The sequence below is a fragment of the Miniopterus schreibersii genome, assembly GCF_964146895.1.
Source record: "Miniopterus schreibersii genome assembly, chromosome: 18".
Classification (NCBI taxonomy): Eukaryota; Metazoa; Chordata; class Mammalia; order Chiroptera; family Miniopteridae; genus Miniopterus; species Miniopterus schreibersii.
In genome coordinates, this window is record NC_138121.1 from 4,948,606 (window position 1) to 4,973,766 (window position 25,161).

The window sequence follows — 25,161 nt, forward strand, 5'->3', positions numbered from 1 at the left end:
AGAGTGAATGAGACTGATATCATTGTACCCTCAGAGAGGTATAATGTCATCTAACAGAGAAAGACACACAACAAGTAGTATGCTAAGTGCTAAAACAAGGGTTTGAGGGCTCCTTGGAAAAATGGCTGATTCCAGGGATAGGGCAGGATTAATACATGATGAGCCTGGAACATCTTGTTGTGCAAGAAAGGAAGTGCTCGAAAAAATGATAGGGCGCCACACAAGGATACAGGGGCCAGTCAAAGGGGATCCCACAGGTCAAATCTGGGACAATCTGAGCACAAAATAATTAAGTATAATAACAAATTATAACCCACTGCAAAAGACAGAAACTTTCAGGTTGTACTGCTGGATCAGAAAGGAATCATCACTTGATGCTATATCTAGGGGGGAGATTCTGATGAGGAGCAGGGTATTTGTACGGAATTGAGGGGTCCTCTGAAAGACTACTTATTAGTTGCAAATGGGGGAATAAAAACTCCCACTAATTATACAGTGGAGAAATTGGGCAACACTTTGGGTAATGAAAATTATCATCACCAAAGAGGGCTGGAAGAACATCATGGGCCTCAAATGTGATCTCCCAGGAGGATATATCACTATGCAGTACGATGGCCTAGAATCCATTACCTTATCCTAATCATAAGGAAACATCAAATACAAAATGAGCTAGATTCTGTTTAAAAAGGGGGAGAAGACACTCTATACTTTTCAAAAAATATCAATGTCATAACTGACAAAGAATGGTTATATAAACATTACAGATTAAGAGAGGCTAAAAGACATCGTAACTAAATGCGATTACCTGACCCTAGACTAAATTGTGCAGCAGAGAGGGGAAAGGGGGTGCTCTACAGGACATTAGATCAATTAACAACACTGGACTATAGTGGAATATTAAATAAAGAAGTTTATAAACGTAAATTTATGAAGTTGATAACTTGTGTGAGAGAATAGCCCCACTCCTAGGAAATACACTCTGAAGTATTTTGGAGGAAAAGGTCATAATGCATGTGATTGGTCCAGAAAAAAACCTAGGTGTACATGGAGAGTAAGAATGCAAATGAAAAGGTAAAATATTAACAATAGGTGAATTTGGCTAAGTATATAGAATATTTCTTCGTGGTATTTTAATTTTTGTAACTTTCTACAAGTCTGTGGTTATTTCCAAATAAAAAGCTTTTTTTAAAAAAAATAATAATAATTTCAGAGCGGAAGGGAAAGGAAGAGAGAAGCATCAATGATGCGAGACGACCATCGATCAGCTACCTCCTACATGCTCCCTACTAGGGGATCAAGCCTGCAACCTGGGCATGTGCCCTGACTGGGAATCGAACCATGACCTACTGGTTCATAGGTGGACACCCAACCACTGAGCAACACCAGCCGGGCCCAAATAAAAATCTTTTTAAAGGGTGTAAATATGGGGTGGTTTCCCTGACAAAAACATAAGCTCTGTGAGGAAAAGGCCCACCCGTCTTGTTGATTTCTGTGTCCTCAGCCTATGATACAGTGCTTGACACAAATATTTACTGAAAAAGTGAATAAATGAATGAATATTAGAGCATATTAAAGAGTCCCCAAACCCAGCCTTTTAGATTTAGGAAAACCTTTCTGAAGGAAGTTCCATCTCAGGTTAGACCTTAAGTACAGGGAATGAAAAATGCAAAGACTCCTCTCTCCCCAGAAAAAAATCATGGCCCATGGGGGAGCCAGCTGAACAAAGTGAGTGTGGGGAAGAAATGGGTGAAATGCACTAGCTAGTCAACAGGGCCATATTAAGCCACTTTCAAAGAGTTTGGAGTTCTTCCAGAAGGATATAAAACCACAGACTGTGGCTGAAAAGTGGTACCTTACAGGACCTAAAGTTTGAACAGATGAAGTAATGCAATGTTGTGATGTCTTATAAATTCTTCAGCAACCTTCAGTCCACTCAAGCCAAAGTCTCAGTCATCTGAAGGAAGCTAAAGAAAAGCAAGCAACATTCTGGACTCAAAAATGTAGCAACTGACATTTTAAACCTAAAATGCTAACTGACTTTCAAAAGCTACAAAACCAAAAAAGAAGAAAAAAAGAAAAAAGAAAAAGTTGGCATGGGAGTGGTTAATTTTTGGACACCTGGTAACTTTCCACTTGTTAGAAACCTAATAGGTTTCCTGGTATAAGTGCGCTCTTCTTACATGTCTGTCTTTGATGTCTGGATAATGCAGTTTTACTAGTTCCTCAATTGGACTGAATTACACAGTAAACAAAGACGGCTATAAATCCAAAAACGTCTCAAACACTTGGTTTAAAGGAAATAACCTTAAGTGCTTGGTCACAAACACATTCAACTTTTCTAAGAGGTGGGTAAAAAAAATTAGCTGAGTCACTAAATTTAATGATCTGAAGGCCACAAAGAAAGAGAAAGTATGAGACAAGTCATGTCCAAGACTTCCCAATGTCTCTAATTTAAATCTGATGAGAACCGGTGTTCTTAGTGGGCAACTAAGCTTCTCAAACAGCAAAACCTGTATCCATTCTAATAATCAGCCAATACTAATCCTTTTAAAACCAAAGAGTTATAGGGGGGGGCATTATTCTTTAAAACAGTAACTCTATCTTTGAGCTTCACAGAACTACTTGTATTAGAAAAATAAAAACAAAGAACTTAACATTTAGTTTTACGCCATAAGTCAACTACTTCAGAAAGGAAAATAATTCAGAAGTACTTTCAATTCTTTGTGACAAATATATGTCATGAAAACATAATGCAAACATCTGAGAGTTTTAGAACCTGTCACCAGACTCTGGAGTTGGTTATTTGATGTTTAACCAAGACACCAACTCCCCAAAGGGTAGCTCAACTGGAAGAGGGGGGTGTTTTCTTTTTTAACACCTCTACAAAACACCCAAGGCAAGAAGTGGTAACATTCCCAAGATAATACACATTTCACAGGACACAGAAATGCCTGTGGATCCAGCATTACTATGGCTGCTAAAGTGCATACTGTCAACAAGTCTATCAGTGTGTTTCACCTTTCTACCCTGCAACCTCATGCCCCCACCACCCACCCCAAGAGGAAATGTTTTTGGGCTCTGTGATCTGGAATGCTCTGTGATACACACACAGGTCCACCACCATTATCCACAACCAAAACTACCATCTCTACCTACGAGAATGGTGAACAAATTCTAAAATGCATTTATTTTCAAACAACTATATACAAAACACCACCAAACTAATAATACTATAATATTATGTAATAATTATATTATATATGAGTAACAAGTACTTATAAATGAAATATAAACATCATAAGTATTATAATTACATAATAAGGAAATAATTTCATAGGGAGCTGCTAGCAAGGGAAGAAAATACTTGTCACAGTAATTTTTCTTAATGCCAGAAGAGAAAAGGAATAAGCTATGCACTGTAACAGAAAACAGAGCTTTCTAAACCTCCTTAATACTTCACACTTCTCAACACCTTAAATTTCCGAATGTGTTTTCAAAGCTATGAATTACCATCAGCAGCTGGTTAAAAACGTTTGCAGTTAAGTGGATACATGGTAAGATTCAGAGCCACAGGAGAGAGCAAGAACAAAAGAAAGGGCTCTAACTAGGAAAGTTTCCCTGTCCGAGAGACTCCTAAAGGAGAATTTTCTAGAGGGATTTACTTGCCAAATGAGCCGGAAGGATAGAATATAAGAGCTCGAGGGAGAGGAGAATACTAGTCTGTGGTCTACTGAACCGCTGAATTTAAACAAAATATTCTCTGGAGTCCCAATGTTTCCATTTTCATATCAATAAACAAAGTAAATTTTCTTAAGTTTTTTGTTTTTCCTTTAAAAATGTTAGACACATTAGAGAAGAAAAGTTGGAAGTAGAGTCCAAGGTCCTTATTCACCCAATTCATTCATCTGTGAAATTCAGATAAATTTATAAAACCCTTTACGTTAGTGATGTGCACATATAATGTCAGGGTATTTAGCTGTAAATATAAATTATCTTTATGAACCTGACTGATACAGTCTTCATTTCCTGTGTGACTTCTGTCCGAATGTGGAGCAATACCCTTATTCTGCTCATCTCTTCACAAGAAGTGTCTTATGAAGAGACATCAAACTCATAAGCATGCATAGTTTCTACTACTGAACAGGAGAGAACTGATGGCCCAGTTACAGGCAGCTAAATTCTCTCCTTCCTTCATGATATTTCAGAGGAGTTATACATTTTTATATTACTCTAATTTTTAGAACTGAGAAACTGAGCTGTCCATCAACCAAATCAAATACAGACTGATAGAGTTAAGATGATGTGTTAAAACAATGAATGGGCCACTATCCTTGCTGATGAGAATCTTATAATGTGCTTGAGATGCAATACTTTTACTTAAAAAATAACTGAACCACAAGAACCACAAGACCATAAATGGCATGGACCATTTCCTGGGGTCCAGAAAAAGGAAGAAATTTAGCTCTGGGGTGGTTGGGGAAGGTGTCAGAACTGAAGTAAAATTTGAATTGGTACATAAAAGACTGGCAGAGCTTGGAGAGATGGCCCAAGCCTAAAAACGTGCAAGGGCATGAATAACGATGACCAAAACGGAAAAGCACCAGACACGTCTTAGGACGGACAGACCGCGGCAGAGCTTTCGTGATGGGAGGCCGAAGACGAGGAGGGCAGCCAGGACTCAGGCTATGAACAGACTGTACTTCTACCTGTCAGAATCTAGTACGAAAATAATATCTTATCCCACCAATGTTATTTACTGTGGTAACACTGCTACCTCGACTCAACCCTTCACCCAACAAATCAACAAAGTCTAAGAAGTGGATCATCTTACACAAAAGAAAGCTCCGTTTGAACATGGCAGTTACATTTCTACCTTTCAGTCCAATGTAAAGTAAACAGTATCACAGGGAACAGGGCAGAAAACCATGGACTTACAAAGGAAGCAAAGAGCAAATGATATTTGCCCAGAATAGTCCTGATGGTTGCTCCCACCAGTACAAGCTACACACACCTACTTCTGTTTAGCATAGGAGCAAGGATTTCCTCATAGCCACAGACTCTCACTCTATCCCTAGGGCCTGAGGTACAGGAAATCTCTGAAATGGGTCATCTGGATCTTTGAAAAGACTGATTTAACTGTTTAACCATCTGGTGTCGAAACATGGAATCTCACGCAATAGATGGACTATTCTTGGACACCGGGTATGTATGTGCATTCGGCTCTCACTATACCTTCTGCTAATTCAATGGAGAGCACTTTCCAGAGAGTCCAATGGGGCAAACACAAGGGCTCAACAACAATTTTCAAGGACTGATAATTTACATGTCTAGTTTGAAATTTAACTGGCCGATAGTTTTCTAAAGAGTGGCTAGAAAAGAGTCTCTGACATGCCATTTGTAATTTTTGCAAATGTCCTTTCCTGCTCCCCTGGATTCATTTTTCCCTGCCTCAAGCCCTGGAAAAGTCACCTCTGAATTCCGGCGTAGAAAAACAGAACTCTGCTGCTATCTTACTACCCCAGGCAACCCCCCCTTTTAATGGTGGAATAAAGCAAGCAGCCCACGTCTCACCCTGACACAGTTCTCATGCTCTGAGGTGTGCAGAACTCTACAAGCCAGTCCCAAAGAAACACAATTTCTAAGCCAAGTTATTCACAGGATGAAATAAAATTCCCCTGATGAAGGAAGGGGGCTGCTTTCAGCAAAAGCACTTCCTTGAACTTTATCCTCAGCAGCTTTCTACCAGGTAGCTCTGGAGTTCTCATCAAGCCATCTGATCAAAGCAACTGGAAACAAAGACAAAACCAAAGGCTGAGACTCTCTCTCACTAATGCAGCACAATTTCTCTGGGTTATCTATATTAAGAAAAACAACGACGAAACAGGATTTCTGATAAGCTGTAAAAATATTCCACGGCAAAGAAAACGCAAAACCAAGGCCAATTTGAAACTGAAGGCACTCCAATAAGCCTCCATATTACAGGCTGCCTATCAATACAGTGAGCTGAGATTCTTACCAAACCAAGATACAAAGACACAGCTGGGTCTTACCTTTGAATTTCCTGGTTCAGACCAATTTTATATTGCTTTTTGAAATGGTAAAGAAAACTTAAAAAATTATTTCAGCTGTTATTTCTGAGCACTTACGATCTACTCAGTCAGTTTTGTTTTAACTTCTTAGTAGAAAGAAAGTTCTTTTTGAAAGAATGTTCTCCATAAAAATTTCTCTGAATATGCAAGAGTAGGGGCACGGTCCAGCCAAACGTGCTTTGCAAACGGGACAGTGCTGAAGAAACAGGCATTTCTGTCAATTGGGAGAAACGGGTCAGCTTATTTTCAAGTCCAACGAGCCTTACGATTCTATTCCCCGACGGCATTCTAGGGTGACATGAGGATGCCAGCCCAGTATTTCTAACTACTCCTCACCACTCATTTGCATGATTCTATAAACTGCCAGTTCTCAAACAGGCAACTGTAAGTAATAACAGTTAAGCCGCCTGTACTGATGGTAAGAACAATGGTCATACAGAAACAGAACCAACAAAGCCAACTTCTAAATCCAGCGAATTGTAGTAGCCAGCAATCTGGACCCATAGATTAAGGAACTAATTCAGGACTCGCACCAGCCAAATTACTACTCAGAGTCCTCCTTTCCATTTTCTAGCCTCCACATTTACTTACACACTTGCCTTGTTTTGAATGAATTTAGAAACAGAAGTCTGAAGAGATGAAAAAAATGAATAGTTAAAAGACAGAGCATGAAAAGGGACACAGAATCCACTAACTTGTGCCCCACACTCAATTAATCATGTGAAAATCTGCTAACTGACGTGTTTATGACCACCTGCTTTTAGAGAACATGAATATGAGTTAATATGTTTAAAACAAACTAGATTTTCTGAATAAAAATATGGTACACGTAGGCACTATTAACAAAGTTATTATGAAAAACATTATTTCTTAATCAAATATTTATCGCCTCAATATTTTAAAAGCATATTTCAGGTTCCTACTGTGAGGCTAGGATAGGAGATACGATAGAAAGAGAACACGAGTGGAGCTTCCCTTATATTTCTTGATTTGGGCTGGTTACCGGAGATTCACCTCAAAAGTGTCGTCCGTATTGTACATGCTTTATACACTTTTCTCTACAATTTTTAAAAGGATACAATTCAAGGAAATAAAGAAATAAGCTCACACAGCTAGCAAGCAGAGCTAGGATTTGAGCATGGCCCCCCACCACTATAATGATCCACTCTTCCCCCTTCTACACTAGGCCTCTGCCTGGGGTCTTGTCTAACAGGTGACTCTAATCCTCACTGGAACGAGTGAGAAGAAAGAGTGAGAAGAAACACTGAAACACAGTGTAGCCTGGGCGGGTATGGTTAAGTGGTTGAGCATCAGCCTATGATCCAGGAGATCTCAGTTCGATACCAACTCAGGGCACATGCCCAGGTTGCGGTCTTGATCCCCAATGTGGGGCGTGCAGGAGGCAGCTGATCAATGACAACTCTCTCATCATTGATGATTCTATCTCTCTCTCCCCCTCCCTTCCTCTCTCTGAAATCAATAAAGGTATATTTAAAAAAACAAAAAAAGAAACACAGTGTAGTGCCCTGGAGGCAGTTCTTTGAGACTAAGGCATTAGACCTTCCATCCTTAAAACACAGCAACTCAATTTGATCTGTTTTATATGCTGGAATCCCACATAAAAAAGAAAACAAAATTTTTAAAAGATCCATAGTTTTAAAACACTCAAAAATTTCATGGTCTGAAAGCCATTTAATAATAAGACACTTGGTAATCTGATTCCCAAGATTCTGCCAAGCAACAAGAGTCAAATAGAGCCTCCTAGTCTGTCCCCAGACTCTTCTCTCATTCAGGAAACTTGCCCAGACCAGTGACTGCTGAGACAGAAAGGAATAGCCTCAGCTAGTGATAGACGGAGCCCAATCCAGAACCCAGGTCTCCTGACACCACCCCCTGCCCTTTGCCCCTCAGGTCCATCTTCTACTCTACCATGCTGTCCTGGCAGAGAACTGGAACAGAGAACAGATGGCACATACAGCCTGAGAGGCTGGGGGCAAATCCGTGGAAGGCCCTGTGACACTGAGGAGAGTCTGGCCTTTATCCTCTGAGAAACCCCCAGGGTTCTGAGCAAGAATGGCATCAGGTCTGGGCTGAAAGGGGACTTCTGAAAGTAACCTGCACCTTTCACCCTCCCTCCAGGCCTCTGTCCGCTACTTTATCCACACCCCTAGTAAATGTTCCCACGTAAAGGCCACTTCAAACCTTGTCATAATAAGCATGATGAAAAACAACTGCTTACACTGATGGAAACACTGACACAGTGGCGGTGTAAGATGCCCCTTTGAAAAGCCTTGTCCAGGCCCCATCTTTGTAATTTAGTGGTGGCTCACAGGAAACGCCGGAGAGCCAGATTCTTTCTGACTCTGCTCAAGGCCATAATTTCCTTCCCATACTTAAACGGATGACCCTGTGTCTCACTGTCAAAGGAGTCTGCCAAGGGTAAAGGGCAGATAAATAAGCAAAATCTGAAGAAAACGGGCCAATTAGAAAAAATTCCTAAGATTCTTCTTGGAATTAATAACTGAAAGAACTAGATGAACTGCTCTGCTGCCCCTTGAAAGCACAGCTGAGGCGAGCTGGCAGCCAGCTCCTCCAGGTAACAAATGTGGAGCTGAAGAGAAGGGAAGTCAGTCACAGAAGCTGCTGTCAGGCCTGTACTCTAACTAGGCCTCTCTCCCATCCCACCCCCACCCAGGCAGAGATAAGATTAATCAAGATCCTAGAATCCAAATGACTGGGAAGGGGACAAAAAGGAGTGACATACAGCCAGTACCATTTATTACAGCTACAATCTACACCACATGTATACTTTCATGAGCTTCTGCTATATGTTCTATATAATACCCATCTACCACCCACTACACTTCAAGATACATTTCAAACTATACAAGTAACATATCCTGCTGAGGAGTCCAAAAATAACTAAGAAAACACTTGCGAGCATATAAGGAATTTAGAACAAATGCCATTTTCTATAAAATGCTAGCTTCATGATTTTCCCTTAGATAACAGACCAGAATAGAAACCAGTTCTTCCTTCCTTATCAACCACCATTCCTTGAAAGTTCTTGGCCAGTCATGTTCATGAAGATCAGAGTTAACCTCTTATCACTACACTTCAGCCTTCAGACTTCAAAGGAAAACAGGTCTAGCCTACTCTTCCATGGCAGGTGTCCTCTCTCTTCTAGAGGAAATCACCTTGACCTCATGTATTTGGCTGCTATTCAGAACACCGTGTCTCTGGGTTAAGATGATCAAAAATATACTTGCATTAGGATAGAAGGTACCTTTCTCAGTACATATGCACAGAATGCCCACACCACTTCATCCCAACATAAACTCACTGTTTCCCTCAGTGACCTCACTTCTCACTCCCCTGGTCACACACAGCCCTGGGAACTTATCACAGCTACTTTCTTTCAAAAAGTCTTAAAATCAATGTACAAGAAATAGCTACTGCTGCTCTCTCACTCACACTAGAAAGAAGAAAATAGGAAAGTAGACCACACCTTCACCAGTGTGGGTCAGTGGTTAGAGCATGGGCCCACAAACCAAATGACTGCGAATTCAATTCCTGGTCAAGGGCACATACCTTGGTTGCAGGTTCAATCCCTGGCCCCGGTTGGGGCGTGTGCAGGAGGCAACCAATCGATGTGTCTCTCTCACATTGATGTTTCTCCCTCTCTCTCTTACCCCCACCCCTCCCTTCCACTCTCTCTAAAAAAAACCAAAAACCAAACAGTGGAAAAAATATCCCCAAGTGATGATTAACAACAACAACAAAAGTAGACCACCATTATCAAACCAGGGCATGGTCTACTTTTCTATTCCATTCCTTCTAGTGTGAGTTAGAAATCAGCAAACTTACTCTGACTACCCACAGCCTCAAATATGTTAAAATCTTAAATGAAAACTTTTCTAACATGGCTAATGCGACTGCTATAGTCTGCAGGAAAAAGAAAATTTGGTGAAAAACAGTTATTCAACCCAGATCCTTTACTTCTACACATACCTTCCCAACTCCCCAGCCCGCTCACCTATTCTTGCATCCACCTGTTATTTCAACTTTCTGCTCAGAAAACCGCCTATGTAAGGAAGCCTAGTGGGCTCAATTTTGCTGTCCTTAACAGGACGATCCCTCTGGTTACCCTCAAGAGCATGGGTGTCACCACGTAAACTTATATAACTTATTTATACCAAAATGGTATCAAACATACCACCCCTTCAGTCTTCTTCATTAAGGACATCCGGGGTTACACACTAAGATGAAGAGACGATATACACACTCTCCCGAGCCCCTTCTGCCCAGTGAAGAACCGAATGCAACAACGATATACACACTCTCCCGAGCCCCTTCTGCCCAGTGAAGAACCGAATGCAACAGAACAGATAGGGCTCTCCTCTCGCTGTTGTTTTTTCTTTTTGGGAGCAGTGGTGTAATAGCTTGTCGATCCTTGAATCTATATATTCCTCCACCGTCTTGTTTAAAACATAAGAGTGGGCCATTTCAAAGATTAAAATCTATGTACCATAGCTTGTCAAGTCTTATAATTACATGAGTTCAAAAAGCTTAGGCTACTGAACTCCATTTTCCAGATTGACTATTTAACAGAAAGCTCAGCTCAACCAGTTGAATCATGAAAGCTAAAAGCCTAGTCAGGAGCAATCAAAAGGCAACCAAGCTTAAAAGCTGTATGTCCACATTCCACACTGTTAGGGCTGCAGCGAGCAGAAGGCAAGGACGGAGGTAGATGTGTTTGATACAGCCGTCTCACACCCCTTCTCCATTCCCCTCCAAAATCCGTATTCCTACAGGCGCAAACCTCACTCTATAATCTAGTACAGTAAGACCAGTGTTGTCTGGAGTCACAAAGTTTTATATGTGCTTGCTTCTAATTAAAGACATTCGATTTTAAGAACTTAATAAAAAGGCCATAAACCTGTATCATTCCACAAGAATGCCAAGAATGCTAAGTACCCCACTAATATTCTTCCAAAGTGACCTTTATTAAGGCTGCCTCTAACTTTGCCAACTAACATGTCAGGAGGTGGAACCATTCGGGAACCATTCCTACCTATCACAGCCTCCTCACTCCATTTTAAAAAGCGACGGCCAGTGAAAAAGACTTCTTCAAGTAACCAAAGCAACTCAAATTCTGACAGCAAAAAGTACTAGTACAAACAGTCTCAAAAGTGGCAAAATCAAAGTTTAAAAAACCACTTACAGTGCCAGCAAATGATTCAGAAGAAGCCTGAGAAAGGTAATATTAACATTTTAGTGGTAGAACACCTGGAGAGCAGCCAAGAGGCCTGGGCTTTCTCCCTAACTAGGTCATTAAACCTTGCAGGAGGCAGGGAGGCACACACAGATACAAACTAGTTAAATGGCATTTCACAGCCAAGCTATCTTGACAGCTTTCATCCGTCAACAGGATCACTAAACAATGATGTTCTTCAAGGAGACAGGTAGGTCTCTTGGGGCTAATGATAACCTAGGCGCACGCAATTATAACTAGACTGATAACAATCAATTCCTGCCCTTGGAACAGACACTCAAATTCAATGGCTGAGAAAGCAAGCACATCTGCCACCAGGGAAGCTAGATCATCTGGACCCCAACAGCCTCTCCTGTTCCTTCCTATGTCTACTCTTGCTCTTTGCAATCCATACTCTGTAGAGCAGCAAATTAGCATTTGAAAGTACAGATCTGATCCTGTCAATCCCGTTTACAACCCCTGAGAGCGTCCCTCTGTCCTACTAAAACCCCAAATTCTTACGTGTCCCTAAGTGATCACATCTCTACCATTCTTTTTCTCACTTGACTCTAGCCACTGTGGCCTTCCTTCCATTCTCTGGATGCCCCCGTTCATTTATTCTCATTCAGCAAAAAATTACTGAGTTTTTGTAAATTACCTCCCCTTGTGCAAGGCATTGCACGAGGCACTGTGGATATAGCAATGAACAAAAGAGAAAGATCCTTGTCCTCAGCAAGCTCACAATCTAGCAAGGGGCACCAACAAAAAAAAGAGGTGAGGGAGTCAATAATGTGGGAATCTGGGAGGAGAGCCTTCCACCAAGCAGAGTAAACAGCAACTGGCAAAAGCTCTAAGCCGAGTAATATTTTTCCTTTAATGTGTTTCTTGTTTAATTGTCCATTCCATCCAACCTCAGCACCAAACAAAGTACCTGGCTCAATAATTACCTGCTAAATGGGCTAAGTGAATTCACGTCTAAACACTAAAAAGGTGTTCCCGAGTATTGCAAGTGTTTGTTGACTCAAGTTATCAAGGCTCCTGCAGAGGTTACACAGGCTTCAGATTTACTAATACAGTTTATGATCAAAGTGAATTTAGTACTTCAAGAAAGATCCTGACAATATCATGATGAGTCTTAGTCACCCAGGCATTAGCCCAGAGAGAGGCAAAACCATGAAAAGTAGAGAACACCTTCAAAGATCATAAAATAACCAATATATTCAATTGATGTAGAAAGCTGTATTTATTCCAATGGCTTGCCCCATCCATTGACAGCTCCACCAGTTAAAAGCCTACCTTGGATGAGTGTTCCTCTCCCAACTCCACTACCATGGCCTTTTCATTCCAAAGCTTGGAATATCGTGAATTTCCTCACAGGTCTCTCCCATGCCAAATCACTGTGAACTGTGCTCTGTGTTAATTTTACAGTTTTTGTTATAACACTTCCACCCCAATTTGACTCCAACCTACCTTTCCAACCTTACTTTCAACTATCCTTCAACAAGAACTCCATGCTCCAGATAAACTGTTCTCTGCACATCCCTTGTGCATTCCTGTTTCCTGCATGCGCACAGGCTCTACCCCTTACCTGGAATGCCATTCCACATCTTCTCCACCTGTGTGAATGTCATCAGTTTAAAATAATGCCTTCTCTGCCCATCCCCACTATGACAAATTCATCATCCCCAAGCAACGACACCATTTCTTTGGGCACACCTGCACTTCTTATACTCTTCTCTGTATCACCAGAACTGAAAGCCTGCAAACTATGTATTTCCCCAACTCCTTTGCCAGCTGGCCTCCAGTTAGGCTCTGCCCAAGGCTGGAGACTGGATGGTAGGAAGAGAGACACAACACTTTTTCCCTGCTTCTGGCTTGTCTGCAGCAAAAGCGAGCAACTGTGAAGGACTGTAGGCAACTGCACACACCACAGGCTCTAGTAGCCCCAGACGAGTGCTGGCTTCTGGGTTCCTGCTGAACTGCAGCAATATGGCTCCAGCAGCAGAAGCCCAGTCTGCAGCTGTCTGTGAGTGCAGGCTCCTGGACTTCAGCCCAAAGGCAGACTCCTGATCTTTGGGGAAGAGCTCCTTTCTCCTCCTTGCTCTCCTCCTTGCTCCTTCACATGCCCCCTCCTCTCCTCCTTTTGCTCCTCCAGCCCTTCCAACACCTCTGTAACAAACCTCTTGCATTTAAATCCGTCTCTGCTTGAAGTATCTAGAATGGTTTCTACTTTCCCGACTGGACAATAACTGACACAACAGCAAGGATGAAGACATAAAAATAGCAGTATCACCCGGCAGGGGTGGCTCAGCGGTTGAGCGTCAACCTAGGATCCAGGCGATCGGGGTTCGATTCCCGGTCAGGGCACATGCCCAGGTTGCGGGCTGCAGCTGATCAATGACTCTCATCATTGATGTTTCTATATCTCTCTCTCCATCTCCTTTCCTCTCTCTGAAATCAATAAAGATATATTTAAAAAAAAAAAATAGCAGTATCAACTAAGATGGAGAACGAAGACCACCAATTTTTAAGAAATATCCCATAAAACAAAAACCTAGAAAATATCTCCCTAGGTATATTTCCATGTCATTTTTTAGTTCGAAACCTATGAAGCTAGTTTAGCTGTATATTTAGGTATACATTTATAAGTTTAGCTGCACATTTTAAGAAAGTCAGTTTCACATCTCTTTGAGTTTGTATGGAGTAAGGAAAATCCATCTGTATGTGTTTCCTTCAATGTGTCCCCAGTACCTTCTAAACATATGTAGGTACTTCTTAGGTACCTGGTGTCTGGCTTATGACCGTTATAAAGCTTTGAAATTCAGAGAGATTGGGAGTAAAAGCCAAGCTAATAGTCCCTCTAGTTTTAAAAGCAACTTGCAAACAAATCTCATCCAATCCACTCACCTAAGAATTCCAAAGCTCCTTCAGTCCTGAAATGCAGCCATTGAGGAGGGGAGGTGGAGGAGTTCAACTGGCACATGGGGCAGGGATTTTTGCCTCTTCCTTGCCGAAGCCACCCTTGAACCTATAAGGGCTATCAATACAATTCTTTTCTTTCTTTCTTTTCTTTTTAAAAATTGATTTAAGAGAGAGAGAGAGAAACATCAGTTTGTTGTTCCACTTATTTATGCATTTATTAGTTGCTTCTTGCATATGCCCTAACCAAGGATCGAACTGCAACCTTGGCGTATCAGGACGATGCTCTAACCAAGAGCTTTACCCAACAAGGGCATCGATATACTTCTGATGAGGGCCTCTACGTTTCAGTTAAAGATCTAGCCTGAAAACCCCATTACAAAAAACTGCCCAGAACATAATTTCCCTTTCTTAGAAGAATGGAGAACTGAGCTCACCTAGAGCGGATTCAAACTTCCAACTCCTAAAACTCTGTGTTTCCCACCTGCTAAGAGATCACTAAAACATATGTAACTGTTCCCCTAATTCATTTTCCAGTATTATATTAAACCAAGATAAACTTAAGAAGTGTTGGAGGGTGTAACTTTTAAAAGGCTAAATAAAAACTGCTAACTCCAGAGGTTAACAACTATTAAAACCACACGTATGGTCTTTCATCATATCATCTGCTGGCCCAATTTTCTTTTCCATTAACAAAAAATGTTTCATAAAATGGAAACCTTAGAGACGATGTAAACCCCAGCAAGAGCACAAAGAAGCTTGACTCTCCCTGATTTCCAGGTTAAGGAAAGTAGGCCATCAGCTACTGTCATTTTTATATTTCGTTTGCCAACATGCCCAGTAGATAAATACCTGAACATTTTTAACAGGTCCAATATTACCTCTAATAACTTCACCATAGGAAACCATGCCCAAGTATTAGGCACATTTGCCAGGTAGCTCAGTTGGTTACAGCATCGTCCCGATGGTTGAACCCAAGGTTGTGGGTTCAGTTCGGGTTAGAGAACATACAAGAAGCAACCAATGAATATATAAATAAGTGAAACAATTAATCAATGCTTTTCTCTCTCTCAAAATTTAATAAAAAGAGAAAGCCCTGGCCAGGTGGCTCAGTTGCTTAGACCTCTGTCCTGTGTACCAAAAGGTTGCAGGTTCGCCTCCTGGTCAGGGCATATACCTAGGTTGCAGGTTTGATCCCTGGACAGGGTGGGTAAGGAAGGGCAGCCAATTGATGTTTCTCTCTCTCTCCTTTCTCTCCCTAGAAATCAATGGAAACATATCCTCAGGTGAGTATTTTAAAAAAGAAACTCGCAAATGAAAAGGTCTGGTAAAATGGGATTTACTGAGTGTTTCATACATAATTAACTCTCAACAAAATGAAGTACACAAGTATCTCGCAATTACCATAGACAATCACATCTTTTCCTAATAATTCACAATGAGGGGCTTCAGGTTCATCACTTATTTTACACTTACTGAGGGCCTTCTTGGAGCCAGCAGAAAAATAAAAAGGCAATCAAGGCAGGAGTCCCAAGCCAATGTGTAGTCTTCTCATTGTCAGTGGGGCAAGTAAAGGAACAGAGGATGCCCTAGAACTGGCTTCACACACACACATGCACACACACATGTGGTTGCTTTCCTTTTCAGTCATCTCTTACAGAATAACAGATATTCATGAGCCAGGCACAGTACCAAATAACAATACACACAGTGATTTCACTTCATTTTTCACAATAACTGAAAATGGCAAGTGCTATATAATCCCCATTTACAGATGAGAAAGTGCAAAGAGGTCAAGGGACTCCTTCTAGATCACCCAGCTTCACGTGCCTTCGCTGCCTGCCTCTGAAGCCTATACACCTGCCTTAACCCCAACACTGCACTGCTACAGACAAAATGGACACAAACAGCTGTGCAGCCTGAGCCTTCTGGAGCAAACAGAAGCTACTATTGCTATAATCCACGTGCTCTTAGCAGGGCTCTCCACTAGGGGGGAGGGCACAATCTCTTACCTACCTAGAAGCAAATTTTAATAATATACTCCCCACAATAATGTGTGTATGTTCTTATAATGCTCAAAGTACTATTATATACCTTGCCTTATAGAGTATTTTTTAATAGTTTATTGATTTTTAGAGAGGAAGGAAGAGGGAGAGAGAGAGAAACATCGATCGGCCGCCTCCCACATGCCCCCCACTGGGGACTGAGCTTGAAATCTGGGCATGTGCCCTGAACAGGAATCCCATATTAAGAACTTTTGCCCTAGTAGTAATTATGGAAGAATACGCCCCCCCAGGCAAAAGACTCAGCCACTGTTTCTAACACTAACCAGGAGTGCCCATTTCCCCCATTCACATAATTAGAATACTTTCTTCTGAGTGACAGTAATTATCGTTAGTGAATAAATCAAATGAGGGAATTTCTCAAGATTTATAATCCTCACCCACAAGTAACAATATGGCTTCCATTTACTGGGCCCTATTATGTGACTGGCTCACTGCAAAGCAGTTGATATGCAGAATATAATGCAAAAGTCCTGTATGGCAGGTAATAGTTATATCTCCATTTTACACACGAGAAAACTGAAGCTCAAAGGGGTCAACTGACCTGATTCAAGGCTATACAGGTGGAAAATGGCAGAACTGGGTTTGGAACTCTGGCACTTTGACTTCCAAAGCCCATTTATACTGCCTCCCAGCAGAGGGGATCTTGTGACCATATTGATTACTGGAAGAGATCAAAAGACCTTAGGAAGTAAACAGTCCAGTCCAAGGGTCCAGTCCAGAATTACACACCCTCTGGGTGTCCAATAAATACTTGCTGAGGGACAAAGGGCAAAAAGAACCTTACAAAGTCATGCAGTGCATAATGACATTTTGGTCCATGACAAACCACATATAAGATGGTGGTTCCATAAGATTATAAGGAAGCTGAAAAATTCCTATCGCTAGTGATGTCACAGCCCATGACTTCAAAGGATACACCAAGGATGAGGAGGATGCAAAACTCAACAAGGCTGCAGTGAAGATGCCAAACAACTTTAGCCTGGGTGTGGGTGAGGAGGGCGCTGAGAAGCCTTTAGAGGTGGTTCCTGAGGAACTGACTAATGAGGTATTGGAACTGGAATGGGAACACATAGCTAAAGAGGCTAGAGGAAACTGCAGAATAAGAACCTCCAAGAAAATTCAGTGAAAGTTAAGCAGAAACCCCTTAAAAACTTTGAAAACATGGACCCCAACACTGAAAGGTTTTCGTTAGTAGAGAGGATTTTTCATGGTGCATTATTTGCTTACAAGCAAATGTATGATAAAAAAACACAATCAAAAAACCAAGCAAATCACTATGAACATAGTTCTCAAAAGAGGGCCACCTTGTCAAGAAGAGCCTTGGTCAGGTCCTTCAAGAGGCAGTCCAGAAGAAAGCCGTGTTATCCTAGGAGATAACAGCTCCATGAATGTGACTGGCACTAAAGATGTCTATGACTGTAGTCATGACACTACATGACAGTTGTTCCCATAAGACTACTAGCTACTCTTCTGAGCACTTCCAAGTGTATCACAGAAAGCCTAGTTAGGGCCAGGACCTAGTCATTTTCATTTTTATATAATCACTGCTCAGCTACTTGGACCGACGAAAGCAGTAATCATGACTTCAAATAAAAAAACTAAGTCTTTTTAAAATATATTTCTTTACTGATTTTAGAGAGAAAGAGGAAGGGAGAGGGAGAGAGAAACATCGATCGCTGTCTCCTGTACACCCCCACTGGGAATTGAGCCACAACTGTGCATGTGCCCTGACAGTGCATGGGACGACACTCAACCAACTTGAGCCATACCAGCCAGGGCCAAATATAAAGACATTTTTGCTTTCATCACAAGGAGAAACATTTTTTCCATTTTTCTTTTATTTTTATGGTATTTATATGAGTAGATGGATGTTAGCTAAACTTATTATGGTAATCATTTCACAATAAACGTAAATCAAACCCAAAAAAAATTTTTTTTTAATTATATCTTTATTGATTTCAGAGAGAGGAAAGGAGAGGGAGAGAGAGAGATAGAAACATCAATGATGAGAGGGTCATTGATCAAGCCCATAACCAGGGCATGTGCCCTGAATGGGAATCGAACCCCGATTGCTTGGATCCTAGGTCGACGCTCAACAGCTGAGCCACGCCTGGCCGGGCCAAAAAAATTTTTTTTACTACACAATGAGCCACTAGATGAAGGCTTAAAAGCCATAACACCAAGCTTCCAAAAAAACTTACACACTCCTCCCTTAGATATTCAACAGTGGGGTTCTTTGCACCAAGGACTTCTAAGACATATCGGGGAAAAACAAAACACAGCGCCCAATCTAAATCGGTGAAGTAAAAGGGAGACAAAATTAGGCCACGGGTCTCAGTGTTACTCTAAACCAGTGGTTCTAATCTTTTTTGGGTCATGGATTCCTTTGAGAATTAAATAAAAGCTACAGATCCTCTCTTCACAGAAAATAAACAGAACCACAATTCGGCTCACACTCTTGACAGCGTCATGGACACTCCTCCATCCCTAGCCCTTAAAGGTCACAGACGCTCAAGTTCACCACCTTTGCTTAGAATCTGCATTTCCAGTCATGTCTAACTAGATGAAACCCAAATCCACCAACCATTTTGTTTTTTCGAAGTCATACCGACTTTAAGAGAAACTGAAGGTAGAAGGGATGGTGTTAGTATCTGCTATGTCTTACCACCCACCACAAGGGCCCCTCCTTTTCTTGCTACTTGATTCATGCTATTAAGCCACAATAACAAACCGTGGGGGTAAGAATGTTCTATCTCCCCCAACCAGAATGTAAGAAATTCAAAAGCAGGGGCCATATCTGATAAATATTATGTATTCCACCTAGAGTTGTACACATTCTAGATAATTAATCATTGTTGACTGGTTTACTAAAGAACAGACTGAAAAAAACCTACACTTTCTCTCTTATGGTATAATGAGATACAAATTCATCTGTACAGGAAAAGATAATGCTACATAACTAGCAAACTTTAAGGTATTTTTCTAAATTGGACCTCTGGGAGCTTGAAATACAAGAATAAGCCAGTAAAAAAAAAAAAGTGCTTTCTCACCTCTGGAGTCCTGATTCCTCTCTCAATGGTAGGGATTTGGCCATCTATAACACATATGCTATTATACAGCAAACTATAGCCACCATTTCCTAAGGGCATGAGGGATGCGGCCAGTGGAGCCCGAGAAGCAGTGAGCAGGAGTCTTGCTTCTTCTTGAGGAGAGCTATTTATTCCAGAAAAACTTCCCAAACATCAACTATGCCTCAATTCCTGAGTTACATACTTAGAGGTAAGATGATGAAAAGGACAGCCCTGCCTTCAGGGGCTTAAAATGTAACTGGAGAAAGAGAAACCACAGGCAATCCAAACACAGAGTAGTAGTAAGTACCACGTTAGGGGCACACTCAGGCAGCAAAGTCAGGCAAGAGGCTGACCAGCGAGGGGCAGGGACGTCTTTGAGACCTAAAGGACTAAAAGGAATCAGTTAAGGTTTGAAGCTTTTTTTTTTTTTTTTGTGGCTGTTTAGGGGTTCTTCTTTTGGGGGTGGCAAGAGAATTATACCATAAAAAAGGAAACTGTATGAGAAGGTCCAGAAGCAAAAATCTCTGGGAGAGCTCATTATCCAACATGGCTGGAACATTGAGTTTAAGAAGGGAAGTAGACAGAGACAGGCAGAGCTCCTGGAGGACCCTTCTATAATCCAAATTTATGTACACCACTCTCTACTTGGTGAAGTCACAGACCTTGAATGCTCTTGCTCTTCCGGGCTTTTTAAAAACTTATTTTGGAATAACTTTAGATGGACAGAAAAGTTGCAGATCTTACAAGAGAGTCTCCCTATGTCCCTTCCCCCATCTTCCCCCAATGCTAACATAACCATGGTATACGTGTCAAAGCAAAGAAATTATCTTTGGTACAAAAAAACTGAACTACACACTTTATTTGGATTTCGCCAGTCTTTCCATTCATTCTCTTTTCTATTCCAGGATTCAATCTAAGATCCCACATTCCTCTTAACTCAAAGACTTTAAAAATTCCTTCCTTTTACTTCTGAGCACCACAGTTTTATCATTTATCATCACTCTCTCCATCAATGCCTCCCCAACCCTCAACCCTACCAGCCAACTCAAAGGTAAACACATCATTTCAGAACAGAATAAAAGTTACTAAAACAGATGAGTTGGAGTAGAAAGAACTATTAGGTATTCAAAAAAATTTAACAAAAAATGAATTCAGTGACATATTTAAACAACGAAGATGAGCACGCACACACACATACACACTGTTTACAGGAAGAACTTGGCACTGCTTCCCCTATGGAACAGAAAAGAAATTTAAGTAGACCCATTTCTGCTCCTTCAGTCTTGCCAGCAAGTAATAAATCCCCTTTATTCAAATACCCTAACCACCCCAAGGAGGAGTCAATCTAAAAACACCCAACTCATCCTATAAAAAAAAAAGCTGCAGAATCTACATGGGATATAAAAGAGGGAAGAAGGCCCGGCCGGGCGTGGCTCAGCGGTTAAGCATCGACCTAGGATCCAGGCGATCAGGGTTCGATTCCCGGTCAGGGCACATGCCCGGGTTGTGGGCTCGATCAATGACTCTCTCATCATTGATGTTTCTACCTCTCTCTCCCCTTCTCCTTTCCTCTGTCTGAAATCAATAAAGATATATTTAAAAAAAAAAAGAGGGAAGGATGATATATCCTCTCCCAGATTTTCACTAAGGACTCTAATTATTAGGACAAAATTCCATTGTATCACAACAAATGTCATAAAGGCACTTGACCAATAATAGTCATGCTTCTACATTTATGACCTGCATTCTAAGCCCCCATCTCCTAAAATTCCCAAACGTACAACCACCTTGATTGATGCCAATTTCTAGACTCAAGGATGAATCCTGTGCAGAAATCACTGCAATGTCAATAAAAACGGGAAATTTTTCTACCATTAAAACACAATTGTTAACAATGGTTATCCTTGGGAAGTAGAATTTAAGGAATATTTTAACTTTCCTTATTTATTTCAGCCATTGGGGGTTATTTATCAAATATTCAACAACTACAAAAAGCACAGTCCTGTGACAGAGTTATGAGAGAGAAGAAGAAGAAAAATCTTTTGGCGCATAAAGTCTAGAATTGCTTTCTAATACTTCAGCCATTTAAAGTTTAATCAAAATTAAATAAAATTTTAAATTCAGTTTCTCAGACCCACTAGCTACATTTCAAGTAGAAAAATGTGGCTAGTGGCTACTGTAAAGGACAGTGCAGAAAGTTCTAGTAGACAGGGATGACCTAAAAAGAGGCCCTTGGTGCCAATTTAGACCTTGGAAATAAAGAGAGATGATCTGGGAAGACATGCACCTGAAATGGGTATAAATGTGAGCATTCCAGGCTGGCCAATAACAGTCAACATATGCCACTGGCCCTTCCCTTCAGCATCATGCAATACCAAACCTCCAGGCCTATTCCCGCAAAACCAAAAGCAAAACACTTCAAGGAGGCATTATAGAAATGGCTTGGGCAATAGGCTTTGATTGTATTTTGCTGAGAGAAGCTAAGATGAAAAGACCCTAAAATGAACGAGAGAGACTATAAAGTCCAATTAGGACCTCACTAAAGAGGAAGAGGAGAAAACGAAACTAGGAATAACTGCTACATCATTCTGGAAATCTTTAACAGGTGAGCTAAACTAGGGATCAAGGGGACAAACCAAAGAATGCACTATACTCATCCAAATAGCTTTCAGTGAAAAAGCATTTCCCAATAATCAAGGTCAATATGTGAAATCACAGGTGATTAACCCGAGGGAGAGGGGGAGAGGAAGGAGGGAGGGGGAAAGAGGGAGAGAAGGAGGGAGAGAGAGAGGGAAAGAGAAAGGGACAGAAAGGGAGAGAGGGAGAGGGAGCAAGAGAGAGCACATTCGAGCACATAAAAACCCAGCCTGGGTTTGGTAACAATTTGGTACGTCCTAATGGGAAGAGGGGGATTTAGTATCTTTTCTCTGACTCTGCTTACTACCTAACATGTGCTGCCTCAGTTTCCTCATCTGTAAAACAGGTATAAGGTAATCCATGTACAGTGCATAAAACAGTGCCTGACATACAGAAAGGACTAAGGAATCATCGGCTATTATTGTTGCAAGAGTCTCTGAGGACTTAGTTTCACTGATGGAGAGTCAAAGGATTTCCCTAAGGTGAGCTCACTGGGAAGAGCAGCACTGTGTTGACTGTCATATTGGAAAAGGCGTTTTGAAAAGTCCAAACTGTCCCAAGCTGAGTGAGCGAGCAGACACCTTTCAACCATGTCCTATGGGCTATTGTAATGCCCAAAGCCATGGGGGACAGCCACCAGAACTGCAGCAAGCTTCAGGATTTAGCTATGGACCCCTGATACAAGGACTTAGGATATCAGTATTTAATTTTTTCCAAAATCTGCCATGTCTGCCCAACTAGATTATTCTATCCATTCAGGCATTAATTAGGCACCCATGCCCAGTCAGGCAGTTTATTAGGCAAAGCGGAAAACAAAAAAACAACAAATCTCTAGTTTCAAAAAGTAGAAGACAACTATTCCACTTCTAGGAATACCTCCCACAGGTATAATCTCACACATACTCAAGATTGCCCTACAGCACTAGCACTGATTGCAAAAGCAAAGAACTGGAAACAAGTCAAATGCCCATCAATAGGAGACTGGCTAATTACGGCATATCTGTATAATGGAACACGATGAGGCTGCAAAAAAGAATGAGCAGGTGCCCTGGCCCGTGGTGCTCAGTGGTTACAGCATCAGCCCACACACCAAAGGGTCGAGGGTTCAATTCCCGGTCAGCGGCACATATGTGGGTTGCAGGTTCAATTCCTGGCCCTAGTCGGGGCATGTGCATGAGACAACCAATCAATGTGTCTCTCTCACATCAATGTTTCTCTCTCTCCCTGTCCCTGCATCCCTTCTACTCTAAAAAATCAATGGGAAAATATCCTCGGGTGAGGATTCATACACACACAAACAGACAAAAAGAATGAGGAAGCTTCCATGATCTCCCAAAACATTCCATGAAAAAAAAGGAAAACACAGAACAGTAATTATAATATATTACTATTCCTGTAAAGGGGTGGGGAAGCCATACATATTTATATTTGCTTGTTTATATGTGCACAAAGTATTTCTGGAAGGAAAAATATCTGGTAAAACGCTGAGGCAGGCAACTGGGTGGCTGGGGACAGGGTTAAGGGAATAGTATGGGTGTTTTGTGACTACTGATACAGAACCATGTTGCTACACAAAAACAAGCATTAAGCATAACATCCCAGCAAAGCGCTCATGGAACAGAGCTGAGGAGACCCAGGAAGAAAGGTCTGAGAACAGTGGACACTGGAGGTGTTGAAGGATAAGTAGGAAACTGACCAACCTGAAAAGGCTTGGTAAGGGCGCTCTTGAGAGGAAGCAGCTGCATCGAAAACACAGAGGCAGAAAGAAGAGCACAGCATGTTTTGGAGGCCGCTAAGTATGAGGCTGGGAAGGTAGGATGAGCCAAGCTGTAAAGGGTTCTACAGTCACACTAAGGATCTGAACTTGATCTTGTGGGCAACAGAAAAGCAAAGGTTTTCAAGCAGAGAGTGAAACAGCTAGGCTTTTGTTCAGTGACTCCAGTGACCTGAGAGAAATCGAGAGGGAAGGATGAAGAAAGGCCACCTCGCGAGACCCCTGCAATCAGGCACAGTACCCTGCCTTCTGGGAATTCCCAGGGGCAGGCAGCATGGCTGATTCCACCGACCAGCAGCCAATGAGTACTTATCTTTCCATTTGAGAATAACAGTCCCTGTCCATTGAGCACTCAAACTGTGGCCATGTGTCAGGACAGAAAAAGTAGCTGAGGCCTCAGCCGTAACACTGTGAATACCAAACAGATCCCAACAACTGCCTCTGACCCTAAGTGACTGCTCCCTGGGGCAAGTTACAGGACCACGGGTGGATATCGCTCTGCTCCATCGATTCAGAACTCCGCCCTGCTGCCTCCTGGTACCCTAGGGTGCTGGCTTACTCACCCAAAGAGTTAAATCAAGCAAAGTAGTCCCTTTCGTTCTCCCAGAAACTGAAACGAGTTCAGCCTTACAGTTTCCACATTCATTCTTGGCATTTAATTCTCCAAAATATCTGGAATTGCAACACAAAAAGTCCCATGGCAGGCAGAGTAGGTATTTAGGCTTATTTATAGGCAAGAACTCAAATTACAATAAATGATTTGTCCAAGGTCACAAAGATGGCGAGAAGCAAAATGAATACTAACAGCAGAAATGATTCTTTACATCGCTTAAGGAATTCCAAGAATCTAAGGACTGAAAGACTCCAGAGACTTAATTTTTTCCTGGTTTCTCTATAAAATTCTTACCTTTCTTTCAACTAACATTGTGCTCCTATTGATGTGCTCTAGGACAAATGTGACAGGTTCACAGAATAAATGGGGGAACAAAACAAAAAAGTCCCGTGAATCTTCCAAAGCTATTCCACAATTTCTTCCTGATATCTCAATGTAAACCCCATCACAATGCACGTGAATATCAGGTCATGAAAGAAATTACCAGTAAATAAATAGGTACGTATGTACGCAAATGTCGTTGAATAACAATAAAAACAAACAAAGTAAAGTTTTAAATCTCCAAATTATTTCTTATTCAAGGTAAACCATGAACTTGGACCATTTTCTTAAAAGGTTCTTTCTCATAATAAGATGAAACCTATCTTCGTAGTCAACGCATGCTTGAGTTGAAATGTTTAGTCACACTTTAACTCTTTAAGATAAGATGGCGGGGGGGAATCAGGCCACTGGTCTTCT

The 25,161-nt window shown here is 41.4% G+C and overlaps 1 protein-coding gene across 1 annotated transcript in view; it reads right to left on the minus strand.

The window, feature by feature from the left end:
- The window catches only part of ARHGAP35 (Rho GTPase activating protein 35), a 100,043-nt gene that overhangs the window by 63,339 nt on the left and 11,543 nt on the right, over positions 1-25,161 (minus strand). The gene's annotated exons all lie outside the window — the stretch shown is intronic.